Source organism: Salmo salar, chromosome 01 (assembly GCF_965601325.2).
Source record: "Salmo salar chromosome 01, fSalSal1, whole genome shotgun sequence".
NCBI classification, from domain to species: domain Eukaryota; kingdom Metazoa; phylum Chordata; class Actinopteri; order Salmoniformes; family Salmonidae; genus Salmo; species Salmo salar.
Genome location: NC_138291.1, coordinates 171,968,774 through 171,985,217, shown reverse-complemented (window position 1 = coordinate 171,985,217; position 16,444 = coordinate 171,968,774). Strand labels below are relative to the sequence as shown.

The window sequence follows — 16,444 nt, the reverse complement described above, 5'->3', positions numbered from 1 at the left end:
GATAATCTTCTCGTTAATCCAACCACATTGTCCGATTTCAAAAAGGCTTTACGGCGAAAGCATAACAGATTATGTTAGGACAGCGCTGAGACAAGAAAAACCACAGCCATTTTCCAAGCAAGGAGAGGCGTCACAAAAACCAGAAATACAGCTAAAATGAATCACTAACCTTTGATGATCTTCATCAGATGACACTCCCAGGACTCAATGTTACACAATACATGTATGTTTTGTTCGATAAAGTTCATATTTATATCCATAAACCCCATTTTACATTGGCGCGTGATGTTCAGAAATGCTTTGCCTCCCAAAACTTCCAGTGAATGAGCACATCAATTTACAAAAATACTCATCATAAACATTGATAAAATTTACAAGTTATTGAAAGAGTTATAGATACACTTCTCCTTAATGCAACCGCTGTGTCATATTTCAAAATAGCTTTACGGCGAAAGCACATTGTTCAATATTCTGAGTACAGAGCTCAGCCATCAAAGCAAGCTATACAGTTACCCGCCAAGTTCTGGAGTCAACTAAACTCAGAAATAGTATTATAAATCTTCACTTACCTTTGCTGATCTTTGTCGGAATACACTCCCAGGACTCCCACAAGAAATGTTCGTTTTGTTCGATAAACTCCATATTTATGTCCAAATACCTTCGTTTTGTTCGCGCGTTCAGATCACTAATCCAAAAGGCATAATGCGTGAGCGCAAAACCCGGGACGAAAAGTCAAATAGTTCCATTACCGTTCGTAGACACATGTCAAACGATGTTTACAATCAATCCTTAGGGTCTTTTTAATATAAATCTTTGATAATATTCCAACCGGACAATAGTGTATTCATTACAGAGGAAAAATAAGGAACGGCGCACCTGCGTGCCCACGCAGTAAACAACTCACTGGTCCCAGGCTCGAGACAGCTCTTATTCTCTCCCCAGTGACAGTAGAAGCATGAAACAAGGTTCTAAAGACTGCTGACATCTAGTGGAAGCCTTAGGAAGTGCAAAAATGACCCCACAGACACTGTAGTTTGGAAAGGCAATCAGTTGGAAAAACTACAAACCACTTCCTGGTTGGATTTTTTTCTCAGGTTCTTGCATGCCATATGAGTTCTGTTATACTCACAGACATCATTCAAACAGTTTTAGAAACTTCAGAATGTTTTCTATCCAAATCTACTCATAATATGCATATCCTACCTTCTGGGCCCGAGTAGCAGATAGTTTAATTTGGGCACGTCATTCATCTGAATTTCCGAGTACTGCCCCGTCACTAAAACGTTAATCAGTTTCTTGACATGCCTCAGCTGTCAGGTGGATGGATTATCTTGGCAAAGGAGAAATGTTCACTAAAAAGGGATGTAAAAAAAAAATTCTGGCCAAAATTTGAGAAATAAGTACACTTTACATGTTGCATTTATTTTTGTTCATATATATATATATATATAAAATAAAAAGTATGTATAGCTAAAACAGAAGTCCTATGGATTATCTTGGCAAAGGAGACAAAATGACAGAAAATGTGAATGACTCGTTCTGATATTTTCACATGAATTAGGTGTTTAATGATTTACACAATAGAAAGAAAAAAAACATCGTAAATGATTCAGCAGTCAGAAATAAACGTGTCCATGATAATGTGGGCTAATGAACATTGACCCTTAAACTTACAACAATTTCTCCAAGCATGACAGCAGGCACTCATCTAATTTCCTAAAGCACACATTCATTTCCTATGAGGCTTTCCAGAAACCCATCCCAGAACTTTTAACCCTACAGATACATCCCCGTTGTTCCTGATGTCTGAAAGCAGGAAGTTGCCCCACTGTGAATGACAGAGACTATATCACTGAGTCTACATCACAGCAGCATTATGGCAAGCACTGCTGTCTTCACCTCCTTTCTTATTTCTGAAAGAGCGGTCTGAAGATTTACGAGACCGATCACGTGTCGCTGCCACACCATTACAGCTATGGTTTTTGTAGTGTCTTATGTCAGAAAAGCCCTTTCCACATCTCTTGCAATAATAAGGCCTAACTCCAGTGTGGACCTGCATGTGGGCTTTGACATTGTTAGCTTGGCTGAAACCTCTACCACAGACGTCACATTTGAATGGCTTCTCTCCCGTGTGGACTCGCTCATGCCTTTTGAGATTGGTGTTGACTGAGAAAGTCTTGTCACAATAACTGCATTTGAAGGGCTTTTCACCTGTATGGATTCGCTCATGTCCTTCGAGAGCTTGCTTAAGAACAAATTTCTTTTCACAGTATTTACAAGCATAGGGCTTCACTCCACTGTGAAGTCTCATGTGATAGTCCAAAGTATTTTTATAGGCAAAGGTCTTTCCACAAATGGAACAAGAGTATTGCTTTAGTCCTGTGTGACTTCGTTGATGGTTTTTCAGAGTTAGCATGGAGCTGAAGCCATTCAAACACACGTCGCAACTGAATGGCTTTGTTGAGGTTCCCGCTCTCCTGGCGGTTCTCTCTCTCGTTCTCTCTCTTCTCTGTCGTTCCCTCTGCTTCTCTCCTTCAGCTGTGTGCCATTTTAGATTGTGTCGTCTCATTTGAAAATTGTACATAAAAGTCTTTCCACATAGGTCACACATAAATGGTTTGGTTGCCCCATGACGGTGCATGTGAGCTTTTAGGTCGGTGGACTGAAGGTAGCTTTTCCCACACACTTTACATTTGTACGGTCTCTCCCCTGTGTGAAGAACTTGGTGTCTCTGAAGGTTGGCTTTATGGCCGAAAGCAGCTCCACATGTCTCACATTTAAATGCCTTCTCCCCTGTATGAACAACCATGTGATTTTTGAGGCTGCTGCTTGTCATAAATCCCTTACCACACTCAGAACATGAGTGTGGACGTACACCTGTATGTGTTCGCATATGAATATTTAGGCCACCATGCTGTCTGTAACTCTTTCCACATACAGAACAGCTGTACGGTTTTTCACCGGTGTGGATTCTCTCGTGCTCGATAAGCAGTTTCCTTGATGTGAAACCCTTGTCACAAGTCAGGCACTTGAACGGTCTCTCCACTGCATGAACAAGCTGATGTCGTTTCAGATCCTTCTTGGTAGACAAAACATTTCCACAAATTTTGCAACTGAATGTTTTTTCTCTGTAACGCAACATGTGATGTTCGAGCTGCTTGGACATTCTGAATGTTTTGCCACATTGACCACAAGTGAATGGCCTTTCTTCTGTGTGAATTAGCATCTGATGTACCAGTGTGTGAATTAGCTTGTGAGCTTCCAGTGACCCCTTCCTGCTGAAGGTCTTTTCACAAACATCACACTTGAAGGGTCTTGTGTGAGTTAGCTTGTGTTGTACCAGTAGGTTGTTCCTGCTGAAGGTCTTCTCACAAATATCACACTTGAAGCATTTGGTTTCTTTGGATCGTATCCTTTTAGTAGTATTGCTGTTTTTCTGGCTTTCATGGCTGTCTCTCCCGTTGTCCTCTGGCAGAGCAGCTTTCATATGCTCAACGTTGGATTCAGTGTCTCTTGGGGAGGGGTCTGTATTCAGTCCATCTGTGTCTCCCAGAGAAGAGTCACACTCCAATGAAGAAGTTTCTGTGGTTTTACTGCAAACCATTGCAGGACCTAAAGACAAAAAGGATTATGAGTATACATATATACACAAACACATAAAAAACTATAAATTAAGCAGGTTTTACAAATGAGGATTATACAAAACGAATTTAATTAAAAATAAGTAGCCTTGTCCGAGCTAGAACGGCCCATATAACCGGAGCCTATAGATCTTCTGTTTATGTAGCATGAGGCATCTTGATGATGTACAAATAAAGCAGCTGGACAGGATGCTAGTCTGAATCTTTTTTTTACATTAGCATTAAAATAAACATACGTTTACCTGCCTGTGAATTGTTTTCAAACAACTGGGCCATATTCATTAGTGCACACTGTAGCAAAACGTTTTGCAAAGGAAAGTGAAAACAAACATTCAGGTAGTCCCTTCCCCATAGACAGCGCATCCAATAGGTTAGCTAAGCTTCCCCCTAAGTCAATTTAATTACATTTGCCCATATTATGTAAATTACTCCTGTCTTTATAGAAATCAAATGATTCAAAATACTAAACCAGAGAGCATGATATAGCCACAGAGGATCATTAGTGTCTCCCAAAAAATAATTGCGGATGGTTTTAAAATCACAAACGCATAGCCTAAAGTTGGGAAGCGTGCAATTTCAGCAGCTTGGCAAATGCTCCGAATGTGTGCAAAGAAAAAGAAAAGCATTGTTCAGAATGTTATTTTTTGCAAATAGAGTTATTATAATCTTAAATTTATGACTACCCAATTAGGTCTTCATGGGTACAAAAAGTTGGACCCCTTCCAAAATGGACCTGGGGCTTTCCCACCCGGACCCGATATACACTACCATTCAAAAGTTTGGGGTCACTTAAAAATGTCCTCGTTTTTGAAAGAAAAGCAATTTTTTTGTCCATTAAAATAACATCAAATTGATCAGAAATACAGTGTAGACATTGTTAATGTTGTAAATGACTATTGTAGCTGGAAACTGGATTTTTAATGGGATATCTACATAGGCGTACAGAGGCCCATTATCAGCAACCATCACTCCTGTGTTCCAATGACACTGTGTTAGGTAAGTTTATCATTTTAAAAAGGCTATTTGATCATTAGAAAACCCTTTTCTAATTATGTTAGCACAGCTGAAAACTGTTATTCTGATTAAAGAAGCAATAAAACTGGCCTTCTTTAGACTAGTTGAGTATCTGGAGCGTAAGCATTTGTGGGTTCGATTACAGGCTCAAAATGGCCAGAAACAAATTCCTTTCTTCTGAAACGCATCAGTCTATTCTTGTTCTGAGAAATGAAGGCTATTCCATGTAAGAAATTGAAGATCTCGTACAACGCTGTGTACTATGTTACGTACGTAACATAATGGGGGCTCATCCGGGATAATCCATTAAACCCACCGGACGCTGCAACACTGAGCTCTCTGTGGTAGGTAATTGAGGTGTGATGGTAGGTTGTGAGTTTGGACGACTTGTTTAGTTAGCGTGTATTCGGAAAGCTGCAATGTACAAAATGGCTGCCTCAGCCATTTAAGTTTTTTGAAGCGCCCTCTATTGATTGTTTGGTGGGGTTGCGGAAAGTAGACCTTTTCGCTATAGCTGACCATTATGGACTCTTCGTCCCTGAGAAAGCCCTAAAGGCTGAGCTTTTGGTGCTAGTCAGGGAGGATTTAGTGAGAGAACGAATTCTCTCGTTGAAAGAGGATGAGGGGGAGGCTTCAGGAGAGGAGAAGTGTAGACCTTCCGATGCCAAGTCGGAGGACGGTGCGGAGGAAGGGGTTGCTCGTACCCCCTTTACATTGCCCCGATTTGACTCTTTATCTTCTGCTTCGGGTCATTCAGACGGGACCGCTAGGCTGAAGGTGAGGCTGGCCCGTTTAGAAATGAAGCAAAAAGATAGAGACAAATGTAATTTGATCTACAAATTAGGAAAACGGAAATCGACAAGGTGAGGATCTGACAACTGGAGCAAAGATGCTGGCTCCAGTGTGACTCCACACCCTGCTCATCATGAAGCCCACTTTGACATGAGTAAAAATATAGCTTTAGTCCCTCCATTCTGGGAGTTGGAAGTTGATTCCTATTTCTCTGCTTTTGAGCATGTGGCCGCTGCGCTGCATTGGCCACTCAAGGTTTGGCCGCTCCTGTTACAATGTAAATTGTCTGGGAAAGCCCAGGAAGTAGTAGCTGCTCTCTCCCTGGAAGACAGTTCACACTATGATACAGTTAAAACTACCGTGTTGCGGTGCCTGAAGCTTATAGGCAGCGCTTCAGGAACCACAAGAAACCCTCTCACCGTACGTTTGTCGAGTTTGCAAGGGACAAAGAGTCTCTGTTTAATCGCTGGTGTTCAGCCAGCAAAGCTAACACCTTTGCTGATATTCGGGAGTTGATGCTGTTGGAGGATTTTTAAAGCAACCTTCCTGATAGAATTGTAGTTAATTTAAGTGAACAGAAAGTGGTGACATTGGCCCAGGCAGCAGTGTTGGCAGATGAGTACGCTGACACACAAGACTGTCTTTGGTGCACCTCGTTTTGAAGGCTAAACAATTACGTCATCAGTGCCTTGTTCAGGTCGCTTTTCCTCTGACAACCCTAAGCCTTTTCATGAAATCCGTGAATGTTTTTACTGTCACCAAAAGGGTCACGTGATTGCGGACTGCCCGGTTTTGAAAAATAAACCGAAACAGTCCCCGTCACCGTCCCCAAAAATGAAAAGTGTGGGTTTAGTCAAGTCTTTGGCTCGTCCGTGGGGCAGAGTTATTGATTCAGCATTTGGGAAACTGGATCCTATCTATGCTCCGTTTATCTCTGCCGGTTGTGTTTTCTTAACTGGAGAACAAGCGGATCAAAACCCATACAAATCTTACGAGACACCGGGGCGGCGCAGTCAGTAATCGTTACTGATGCTTTACCCTGGTCCTCTGAAACGTATTGTGGCTCTCATGTCATATTACAGGGGATAGAGACAAAAACAGTACCTGTACCATTACACTGGGTCCACTTAGTGTCAGACTTGGTATCAGGACGTTTCCGTGTCGGTGTAGTGTCTACACTGCCAGTAAAAGGAGTCACATTGCTACTAGGGAATGATATCGCTGGTGGTAACGTCACTCCTGTGTTTCAGTGGTAGTAAACAACCCAGAAATCAAAACAGCAAATGATAAATTGGTTCAAGCATTTCCCCATGTTTTTCCTGCTTGTGTATTAACGAAGGCACAATCTCGAAAGCTAGGAGATGTGGTGGATTTGGCTAGTTCCATTTTTGAGAATGTTGAAGTAGAAGACAAAGCACCGGGTATTCCTTCTGTAAAGCCGACGGTTTTTACCCCCATAAAAACTAAGGCAGGGGAAAGCGAAATTGCGCCCCAATTACAAGACATTCTTTTGTCTGTCACGAGAAGGTGATTGAATGTCAAAAAGGAGACACCAATTATGTGATAAAGACCCCAGACCGAAGGCGTTCTTCCCGTGCGAGTCATGTTAATATGCTTAAAGCATATTATATACACGTGACTCTCCAGACAGCTCCTCAAGTAAGACGGTCCAGCCCGCCGTCTCCAGTGTGGCTGCGGTGGTGCTGAAGCCTGGCTGGGACCTAGAGGAGGATAAGGAGGACGGGTTGAAGTTACGCCATACGTTACAGCAGTGTGAACGCTTATGTAATTCGTAAAATGCTGAAAAAAAGTTACCCTCTCAAATGGAACATTTGGATAACGATCAAACTAATGATCTTATACTATACGCTGCTCCTATACGTCAGCATCCGTACCGGGTTAATGCTGAGAAAAGGTCTTATTACAGAATGACATGGCAAAACCCAGTAACAGCTCCTGGAGTTCCCCCGTGTATTCTTGTTCCTAAGCCTGACGGTACGTCTCGCTTATGTATGGACTATCGTCGTGTAAATGCAGTTACAAAGTCTGATTCTTTTCCTCTACCTCGCTTAGATGACTGCATTGATAGAATTGGCTCTGCTGCTTACGTTAGTAAGTTAAATTTGCTAAAAGGTTATTGGCAGGTGCCGCTGACCTCTCAAGCTTCTGACATCCTGGCTTTCGTTACACCTGATAACTTCGTACAATACACTGATGCCCTTTGGAATGTGTAATGCACCTGCTACTTTTCAGCGCCTAGTTAATATTGTGTTTGCGGATGTGCCAAATTGTACGGCTTACCTTGATGTGGTGATTAATTCGTCTACTTGGTCTGATCATCTCTCCACCTTAAAGTGTGTTTCAGCGGTTGGAGAATGCTTCTTTAACCCTCAATTTGGCCAAGTGTGAGTTTGGGAAGGCTACTGCGACTTACTTAGGGAAGCAAGTGGGACAAGGTCAAGTGCGCCCAGTAACTGGCAAAGTGGAAGCAATTGTTGCTTTTCCTGCTCCCACGACTGGCTGCCAGTTGCGCAGATTCCTGGGGATGGTAGGGTACTATCGTACATTCTGTAAGAATTTCTCGACAGTAGTAGCTCCCCTTACATCTCTGCTTAGTCCTAAAGAACCATTTAAGTGGTCCAAGGACTGTAACTATGCTTTTGAGTCCGCCAAAGCGCTACTTTGCAGTGCCACCGTGCTTGCCGCCCCCAACTTTGACAAACCTTTTAAGTTGGAGGTAGACGCTAGTATAGTGGGTTGGGTGCGGTTCTCTTGCAGGAAGATGAAGAGGGAGTGGATCGACCCGTCAGTTTCTTCTCCCTTAAGTTCAACTCGTGTCAGTCAAGGTACTCCACCATTGAACAAGAGACACTGGCTTTATTGCTAGCCTTACAGTTCTTTGAAGTATATGTGGGCTCTAGTGCCTTGCCACTACTAGTCTTCACGGACCATAATCCTTTGGTGTTTTTGAAGCAAATGTACAAATCAGAACCGCCACCTTATGAGGTGGGCTCTGATTGTACAAGGATACAATGTACAGATGGCCTATGTGAAGAGCATCGGCAACCACATTCGCCGAGCCCTATCACGGGTTTAGTAACTAGGGAAGCGTTAGGTTTTGTTATTGCAAACTCTTATGTTTGCATGTTTTGTGGTGGGCGTGTTACGTTCCCCAGTTTCTGTGTTGTGGTTTTGTTTGTAAGTGTGTGTTTCAGGATGGCTTCCTGAAATTCCTTTAAGCAGCTGATTGGTCGGCCACATCGATGATTGGAGAGCTGACCCCGCCCCCTCGTCAGGATACAGCTGTATCCAATTACAGACTCCTTCTCCAGCTTTAAAAACCAGTGTTCCTTTGTAAGAGAAGAGAGCTGAGGGTTATATCTTATGTTGGTTGTTTCCCAGAAAGCGATTTGGTATGTACTATGTTAGTTGTTGCTGAGAGAGCTGATTGTTATGTTCACGGACAAGAGGCCCGCGGGCATAGCTAACCCGTAGTATTCACTGTCTATGCACACTAGGTAAGACCTGGGCGGACCACCCCCTGTATTTTGGTTAGCGCACCAGGTGGTGCTAAGTATAGGTAAGTAGTGGATAGGCAGGTAAGGTAGGAGGGGGCTTTGACATTTACTTTCTTTGCTTTGGTTCCGTTCAGCCCCTTTTCCCCAAATTTACCGTGTGAAGAAATAAATTCCCAGTAAACGGTAAATTCTCTGCCTTTGTCATCCTTACTTGCACCTACAGTCCCATACCTCTTTCACTGCAAGGGGAGTTGAGTTGTAGCAGGGTGTTCCGTTCCCTCTTCCTAGAGGCGTACGTAACATCCCTTCACAGAACAGCGCAAACTGGCTCTAACCAGAATAGAAAGAGGAGTGGGAGGCCCCGGTGCACAACTGAGCAGGAGGACAAGTACATTAGAGTGTCTAGTTTGAGAAACAGACACCTCACAAGTCCTCAACTGGCAGCTTCATTAAATAGTACCTGCAAAACACCAATCTCAACGTTCACAGTGAAGAGGTGACTCCGGGATGCTGGCCTTCTAGGCAGAGTTCCTCTATCCAGTGTCTGTTCTTTTGTCTTCTATTTTTATTGGCCAGTCTGAGATATGGCTCTGCCTAGAAGGCCAGCATCGAGAAGTCACCTCTTCACTGTTGACGTTGAGACTGGTGTTTTGCGAGTACTATTTAATGAACTTACCAATGAGCTGGGCTTTACGGGAGTATCCGGAAACCATGTCTCGGTCCCAAAATGTAGCTACTAACCTTGTACGACAGCATGCCTTTTAATTTTGGATATTCACAGTTATGAAAACTGGTTGTTTTGCAAATGTTGAACTTATATGGCTACTAATACTTGGAAAGCTAAGTCAAAGTCCAAGTATACAGACTTGACGATATTCTTGCAGAAAAATGGAATATGAATGAGAATGTCTCTTTCACGATTTGCCCAAATGTAACTGGGGACTTCACACTAAAAGTCCTGTTGTTTAGTTATCCGTCTGAATCTTTGCACATACACTGCTGCCATCTTGTGGACACTATCATAATTACAACCAGAGTGATGGCTATAACTATGACCTTTCTCTTGCATTTCAAAGATGGTGGTATTTTCTTCTACCAGATCTATCGTGTTATATTCTCCTACATTCAATTCACATTTCCACAAACTTCAAAGTGTTTCCTTTCAAATGGTACCAAGAATATGCATATCCTTGCTTCTGGGCCTGAGCTACAGGCAGTTCGATTTTGGTATGTTTAGGCGAAAATTGGGAAAAAAAGGGGGCTATCCAAATTTTTGTTGGCTTTTCTTTAAAAAAAACTTAATTTCTAAGTGACCCCAAACTTTTGAACGGTAGTGTACATAAAACATTTTAATATAGAGAGACCTGTTCCATTTGGACAGGTAGGATCCAAACCCAGTCCGATTTGAATGAAGGTAGCAGAAGATTTTTTTTTTAAGCTACTTTATTAACCATGGCTGCGCCACAGTAGGGAGAGAGGTGCCTCTCTAGCAAGCAGGGGAGGGGCATTACTGTGACCAAGTGATGCAGTGAGCGAGAGACAGCAACCAACCAAGCTGACTCGTGCTATAGATGGGTTAGCTGTCAATGTCACAAAAAAACTAGGCACATGGTTCAATAGGGCAGAAGTCTGAGTTGTGTATTCTGGATGGCCAGATAGCTACCAACAATGACAAGAAACTGCCATTGTGGGGAATCGTGACTCGTTTCAGTTTTCATGATTGTCAACATCATGATCTGTATCTAAGTGACTAGTTTGAAGTTCCATAATGATCTTGTTTTCATCAATTGAGTCCACTTTGATAGACAAAGGTATTTCATCCATCGACATGGTTTCCAAGACCACTGATTCAGAATCTTTTGTTTTAGCTTGACCATTATCTTGCATTCATCTAGATTCAGGTAACAGGTTGCTGTAACACCCCCCCTTTGACTTCGACAACTTCTATAGTTTAAAAACAGTACAGAAGCAAACGTGTGGATATGAACATTATCTTCAAAACATGTTTAAATCCTGTTTTGTTAAGAGTTGATAGTAGTTAAAAACCATAACTTCCAGCAAAATTACTCAATGACACCAACAGATCTTTCAGTCGGCTTGGGGATTGGAAACAGCAACCTTTCACTTACAGGCCCAACACTTAACCGCTAGGCCTGCCCTAGTGTCTTCCTTTTTTATGACGGTATAATATACCATCATTTACTGATAACTTGACACTCCCATCCTCTATATCTGAGCTACACTATACATATCAAAGTATGTGGACAACACTTAAAATTTGTGGATTCGGCTATTTCAGCTTCACCCGTTGCTGACCGGTGTAAAAAACAGAGCACACATCCATGCAGTCTCCATGCCTCACCCAATGTGGTACGGATCTGTTATTTTTTTTTAATTCCTTATAGCTGGAACTTCCATCAGGAGCTAGCCAGCTAACTAGCTGCTAGTCTTTGTTAGCCACGGCTAGCGGTCCTCGCCTTTTTCCCCCCCGGAATCAGCCAGCCTTAGCTCGGACAATCACCTGCCAGTCTGCACAGCGCGATATCAACCCAGAGCATATTGGACTGCCTCTCTCCACCATATCACCGGATTCCTGCCACTCTGGATCATTACACCGGATCATCGCAGCTAGCTAGCTGCAAACGAGTGGCTACTGTTAGCTAATGCCTCTGTCCCGAAGCAAGCACCAGCTAGCCTTGAGCTAGGCCCATATACCAGCTAATTCTAGGGCTACAATACCTCCTTTGCCAGTTGGCCTGGACCCTTTATTATCAACACAGAGCCCCGCCAATCCATCACGACTGGACTGCCGACGTGATTTCCCGATGTTGTCTCAACAGGCTATTCTGTTACGATATCGCAGCAGAACCATCTACTAGCCCCGGGCCGCTAGCTTTTTCTGAACGCTGTGTCCCCTGCTTGCCCACCGTAGTTGTGACTACCGAACAGCACCCTGACTCACCTATTGCTACTCGTTTGACCCTATGATCACTCGGCTACACAGCTGATGCACCCTGGACTGTTTCAATAACACGGTACCTCATTATGTTTACCTGTCGGCCCCAGCCTCGAACTCAGGTCCTGTATGTATCTAACTGACCCGCTCTGCCCATTCATCGCCATTTACCCGTTGTTGTCTTAGCTGTCCTGATCAACACCTGTGATTGCTTTATGACTCTCTAATGTCAATATGCCTTGTTTACTGCTGCCTTGGCTAGTTTTTATTGTTTTATTTCACTGTAGCGCCCTCAGTCCCGCTCAAAATGTCTTAGTTCTTTCGGCCCATCCCACACATATGCGGAGACCTCACCTACGTTAATTGATGCGTGACGATGAGAGAGGTTTCATCTCTAGAGGCAACGCATAGGTTTACCTCCACTGTACTCACATCATACCATATCCTTGTCTGTACATCATGCCTTGAATCTATTCTACCACGCCCAGAAATCTGCTCCTTTTATTCTCTGTCCCCAACGCACTAGACGACCAGTTCTTATAGCCTTTAGCCGTACTCTTATCCTACTCCTCCTCTGGTGATGTAGAGGTTAACCCAGGACCTGTAGCCCCCAGTTCCACTCCTATTCCCCAGGCGCTATCATTTGTTGACTTCTGTAACCGTAAAAGCCTTGGTTTCATGCATGTTAACATTAGAAGCCTCCTCCCTAAGTTTGTTTTATTCACTGCTTTAGCACACTCCACCAACCCGGATGTCCTAGCCGTGTCTGGATCCTGGCTTAGGAAGGCCACCAAAAATTCTGAAATTTCCATTCCCAACTACAACATTTTCCACCAAGATAGAACTGCCAAAGGGGGTGGAGTTGCAATCTACTGCAGAGACAGCCTGCAGAGTTGTCACGCTTTCCAGGTCTGTGCCCAAACAATTTGAACTTATACTTTTAAAAATCCACCTTCCCAGAAATGTCTCTCACTGTTGTCGCTTGTTACAGACCCCCCTCAGCCCCCAGCTGTGCCCTGGACACCATATGTGAATTAATTGCCCCCCCATTTATCTTCAGAGTTTGTACTGTTAGGTGACCTAAACTGGGATATGCTTAACACCCCGGCCATCCTACAATCTAAGCTAGATGCCCTCAATCTCACACAAATGATCATGGAACCTACCAGGTACAACCCCAAATCCGTAAACACAGGCACCCTCATAGATATCATCCTGACCAACCTGCCCTCTAAATACACCTCTGCTGTCTTCAACCAGGATCTCAGCGATCACTGCCTCATTGCCTGCGTCCGTAACAGGTCCGCGGTCAAACGACCACCCCTCATCGCGGTCAAACGCTCCCTAAAACACTTCAGCGAGCAGGTCTTTCTAATCGACCTGGAAGGATATTGACCTCATTCCGTCAGTAGAGGATGCCTGGTTATTCTTTACAAGTGCCTTCCTCACCATCTTAAATAAGCATGCCCCATTCAAAAAATGTAGAACCAGGAACAGATATAGCCCTTGGTTCTCTCCAGACCTGATTGCCCTTGACCAGCACAAAAACATCCTGTGGCCTACTGCATTACCATCGAATAGCCCCCGCGATATGCAACTTTTCAGGGAAGTTAGGAAACAATATCCACAGGCAGTTAGGAAAGCAAAGGCTAGCTTTTTTAAACAGAAATTTGCATCCTGTAGCACAAACTCCAAAAAGTTCTGGGACACTGTAAAGTCCATGGAGAATAAGAGCACCTCCTCCCAGCTGCCCACTGCACTGAGGCTAGGAAACACTATCACCACCGATAAATCCACAATAATTGAGAATTTCAATAAGCATTTCTCTACAGCTAGCCATGCTTTCCACCTGGCTACCCCTACCCCGGTCAACAGCTCTGCCCCCCCCACAGCAACTTTCCCAAGCCTCCCCCATTTCTCCTTCACCCAAATCCAGATAGCTGATGTTCTGAAAGAGCTGCAAAATGTGAAGCCCCCAAAAAAAAAAAATCAGCTGGGCTAGACAATCTGGACCCTCTCTTTCTAAAATTATCTGCCGCAATTGTTGCAACCCCTATTACTAGCCTGTTCAACCTCTTTCGTATCGTCTGAGATCCGCAAAGATTGGAAAGCTGCCGCGGTCATCCCCCTCTTCAAAGGGGGAGACACTAGACCCAAACTGTTACAGACCTATATCTATCCTACCCTGCCTACGAAAGCTAAGTTAACAAACAGATCACCGACCATTTTGAATCCCACCATACCTTCGCCGCTATGCTTTCCGAGCTGGTCATGGGTGCACCTCACGCTCAAGGCCCTAAACGATATCATAACTGCCATTGATAAAAGACAATACTGTGCAGCCGTATTCATCAATCTGGCCAAGGCTTTCGACTCTGTCAATCACCACATTCTTATCGGCAGACTCAACGGCCTTGGTTTCTCAAATGACTGCCTCGCCTGGTTTACCAACTACTTCTCTGATCGATTTGACACACTGAACTCTGAGGGCCTGCTGTCCGGACCTCTGGCAGTCTCTATTGGGGTGCCACAGGGTTCAATTCTCGAGCAGACTTTTCTCTGTATACATCAGTGATGTCGCTCTTGCTGATGGTGATTCTCTGATCCACCTCTACGCAGACGACACCATTCTGTACACCACTCACTGGTGGTGACACCACTCAGTGGCTGCCTATGACCTTCCCGTTTTGGCCCATTTGCTTCTGTTTGGTTCCTAGTGATTAAGACTTTGGTTTGCTAACCATTATTCAAAATAACACAATTTGAAGGATTACCTGCACAGACTGACATCGCGTTAGTGACAGTGTTTGCTTGACTGACATTCCCTGGCAATGTTGAAGCCGCTGTCATTCCAGAGAACATTGAGAGACCTAAAACATAACAAGCATAATTACCTTTAACACACATTCACCTTTCCCTTTCTTCCCACAAAATTGTGTGATTTAGGCCTAAATGTATTTGAAAATAAATGATCACCAATAACTAGCTTTAGCTAAAGCCTAGGCAGGTAGCCTAGTGGTTAGAGCATTGGGCCAGTAACAGAAAGGTTGCCAGATCGAATCCCAGAGCTGCCAAAGTAAAAATCTGTTGTTCTGCCCCTGAACAAGGCAGTTAACCCACTGTTCCTAAGACGTCATTGTAAATAAGAATTTGTTCTTAACTGACTTGCCTAGTTAAATAAAAAAATGACTATTGGCTAGCTAGCTAGGTCTATGACACTCACCAACTGGTGGAATTGCAAAAATCATTCCATTGAGCAGAATATGTGTGGGTCCTTTCGGTTCTGCTTGTGCCTGCATTTTAGCCAGTGATGCTCTATAATTTTCAGCCTTCTCAGTCAATGCCTTCATATCTTCATTCATCTGCTCCACCTTGGTTTTCAGAACTTCCTCCATCTGCTCCACCTTGGTCTTCAGTTTATCGTTCTCATTTTGTGAACTTGAGGAGACCACTAGGAATAGTTGGCAAATTTTACGAATAGCCTCCTCTGTCACCAGATTCATAATTGTGCACAGCTGTGAAGAGAAATTGAAAAAAAATGTTACCTAAATAGTGAACTGTGCAGTCAGCTACGCTCCAAAGAAAATGATGTGAAACCACTAAGTTAACGCGGCAGGTAGCCTAGTGGTTAGAGCGTTGGTCCAGTAACCCGAAAGGTTACTAGATCGAATCCCCAAGCTGACAAGGTGAAAATCTGGCGTTCTGCCCCTGAACAAGGCAGTCTTCAAGCCGTCATTGTAAATAATTATTTATTCTTAGGTGACCTGCCTAGTTAAAAAGGTAAAAAAATTACAATAAAAAAAAAAAAAAAAAAAATCACACTAAGCTAACGGCTAGCAGTTAGCTAACTAGCTAGCGCAACTACCGTAGATAAGGAAATTGCAGGAAGCTGGCTAATTTAGCCATAGTTACACCAAATATTCGTATAGTGGTTACACAACGTTGGATAAACTACTAGACAACGTATCTTTAGCTAGTTAGATAACGTTACGCGTTAACAGTACCATACGTTGCCACAGATAGAACAATGAGGCAGATATTTTTCCGGATGTATAACTAATTGGGTTACTTTAAAAACATATTTGACGCAGTTAGCTTAACTCTGTTCTCACCTCGCTCTCCGGATTGCAAACGTAAGAGTTTGGCACGGTGGTCAAAAATTTGCCAATTTCTGTCATTGCCGTCTCGACGACAACGGCCATAATAGATGTTGTTTCTAACTGAAACATTTTGTAAGCTGTAGCCATTTTGCCCTCACACTCACTCACATAACAGCTAGCCATCTGTCACTTAGCATCGGCAGTTCCTTCCTGTACGCCGAATTTTCAAAATAAAAGTACTCCTGACTTTTACTTGACATTGTTTTCTGGATAAAAAAATTATCATAAAATTATACTTTGAACTTACTTAAACATACATTTATTGAAAATGCAAACAAGTCATTATAGAATTCAATTAGAACGAAGTTAACTTTAAATAAAGTTTTTAACTGTACTATTACATTTTAAAAACTATATTGGTGA

At 43.2% G+C, this 16,444-nt stretch overlaps 1 non-coding gene across 1 annotated transcript; it reads right to left on the bottom strand.

Moving 5' to 3' along the window:
• Positions 1–1,543: 1,543 nt before the first annotated feature.
• LOC106571116 (uncharacterized) lies at positions 1,544–16,228 on the bottom strand. The gene is made up of 4 exons (XR_014378938.1): positions 16,034–16,228; positions 15,145–15,436; positions 14,696–14,791; positions 1,544–3,612 (listed from the first exon to the last, which is right to left on the bottom strand). It is a non-coding gene; the product is annotated as an uncharacterized LOC106571116 (transcript).
• Positions 16,229–16,444: the final 216 nt, after the last annotated feature.